The sequence below is a fragment of the Suricata suricatta genome, chromosome 4 (assembly GCF_006229205.1).
Source record: "Suricata suricatta isolate VVHF042 chromosome 4, meerkat_22Aug2017_6uvM2_HiC, whole genome shotgun sequence".
In the NCBI taxonomy this organism is placed as follows: domain Eukaryota; kingdom Metazoa; phylum Chordata; class Mammalia; order Carnivora; family Herpestidae; genus Suricata; species Suricata suricatta.
The window spans coordinates 56,553,986-56,556,395 of record NC_043703.1 but is presented as its reverse complement, the minus strand read 5'-3'; positions in this window follow the sequence as shown (position 1 = coordinate 56,556,395).

The window sequence follows — 2,410 nt, the reverse complement described above, 5'->3', positions numbered from 1 at the left end:
GACAAACTCTAATACCCATTCATGATAAAAACTCTCAGTACACCAGAAGTAGAGAGGAACTTTCTCAACTTAATAAAGACTGTCTACAAAAAACCCTACAGCTAACATTACACTTAATGGTGAGAAACTAAAAGCCTTCCCCCTGGCAAGTACAGAGCAAAGATGTTGCCTCTCATCACTTCTCAGTGTCATGCTGATAATCCTTATTAATGCAATAAGGTAAAAAGAGGGGGAAAAAAGTATAGATTGGGAAGGAAAACAAAGAGATATTTAAAATAGTATTTTAAGTACGAGAAACACTATGAGTAACAGGAGAACGAGAAAAAGAGTATCAGAATTAACAGTTAAGAGTCTGACGTGGGCATACGAAAGGAGACAGGAGACCGCCTCTTTTTTTAAATTCCCTTTGATTCTATTTGATTTCTATTTGCATCTATTACTACAATACTTTTTTGAGAGCAAATGCAAAAGGAAAAATAATTGCAAGAACAGACAGAAATAATCATGGATATGCATTTAAAAAGCTTATTAAAAGAAACACATCTCAGTGTTTTTAATAACAAAAATATCATAAATTGCCAAACTGTTCAATAAAAGAGAACTCATTAAAAAATTATGGTACATCTACAATAAATATAATGTAGCCTTTAAAATGTAGAATTTTGAATGATAGGGGAAAGTGTTTATGATCTATGAGGGGAGGGAAAAGACTGTAAAACAGTAATGACACATAACAAAAATAGCCAAAACAAACCAGTAAGTTCTTGGTGAGGAATATACAACTTCTATTTTCCTTGTGTTTTTATATATTTTCCAAATCCACCAAGGGCATGTTGCTATTGTAGTAAGATAATACAAGTTTGAAATATACATACTCAAAATCTTGCTATGATTATTTCTGGTGAAGATACCGTGGATGATTACTATTTTCTGGTGATTTTTGTTTTATTCATTTGTTCATTCATTTAAATTGTCCACTGGTGTTAAAGACAATGCTGGATGTTAAGCAAATCATCTGGTTTTCTTTCTTTACATGGAAGATAACTGCATTTCCCCATCTTATTTACCATTGGCCTGGGGTCATACGGCTGGGCTCCAGGAAATGGAAAAGGGCAGAAATGGTGTGTGCTCATCAGCCAGGCCCAGCCATAACACCCCTGCAGGATCTATCAGTCTAACTCCTGTCCTTCTGTAGGAAATGGAGGAACCTAGAGCCTCCCAGGGACAATGGAGTAGGATAAAAGCTTATAAACTCTACTATCTGAAGGCACAGATGGGGGCTGTTACAAGCAGATCATCTATCCTAATACAGCATTATTCTTTTATGTGGGAAAACAGAAACTAAAATACAAACCTTTGATAGCAGCTCATGATCTACTGAAGGAAGTCCTCAAGACGGCATATAAGGTCCCCATGACCTTGCACTTCACATCTGAAATATCTCATTGTCCCTCCTGAATTCTCCCAAAGTTCCTGGGCCTGTTCCTCCCCATTACAGTACCAATCACGACTGTATTGTAATTAGGTGGCTATCCGCCAGTTCCTTTCACTAACTTGTGAGACTCCTTTAGGCAGCAATTGTTCTTCACAGATGTGTCTTCCACACTTAATGCTAGTGCTGGGCCTATAAAGGACGCTGGTAAGTATCTGCTGAATGAATATATAATGTGCTCTTAAATGTCCATAGCCCCCTGAAAAACATGACATTTTAGAGCCTGGAAGGTAGGAAAAAACAATTCTCATTTTATCAGAATATATTTTCTTCTAAAATAAATTCTAAATCTCTGAATATCTGACTAGCCAGCCTAAAAAGCTCCTATAGTACTACTGAAATAAAGAGCAAGGAATCAAATACTATCTTTTTGGACTAGAACTGGTTCCTAGACCAGATCATTTATGAGTTTTTGTGAAACTAAAACTTTTGACTTCCTAAATTCAGAATTGAAATTTTTTTTTTACCTTAGGAATTTACAGAGAAATTAATGTTAAATGGTGATGGATTTTGAATTATTTCAGATAGGATGTAACTGTGGAAATATAAGAGAATCACCACTATAACTCGAAATGCTCCATTTGTGAGGGAGGGAAGCACTCACAGAAATGCAGTATATTTTATGCTTCTTGGAAACTTTAGGTTTAATAATAGCCCCTCCATTAACTACAAAAGCTCTAGTTTAAAATGTATTAAACAGCATCTTTCCAGGTTGAGTCTTAGATATTACTTCAATAGTATCCATGAAGAATGTAACTTAGTTATTGTAAAAGTTTGTTTTTATTTTTTAAAAATCTATAATTTTACCCATGATATGTAGCGAACTGAATTTTTAAGACATATTTTCTTCTTTTACATAGATTAAGATATAAAGAACCAAATTACTCTTTGGTTTTAGGGGAAAAACAACACACAGTC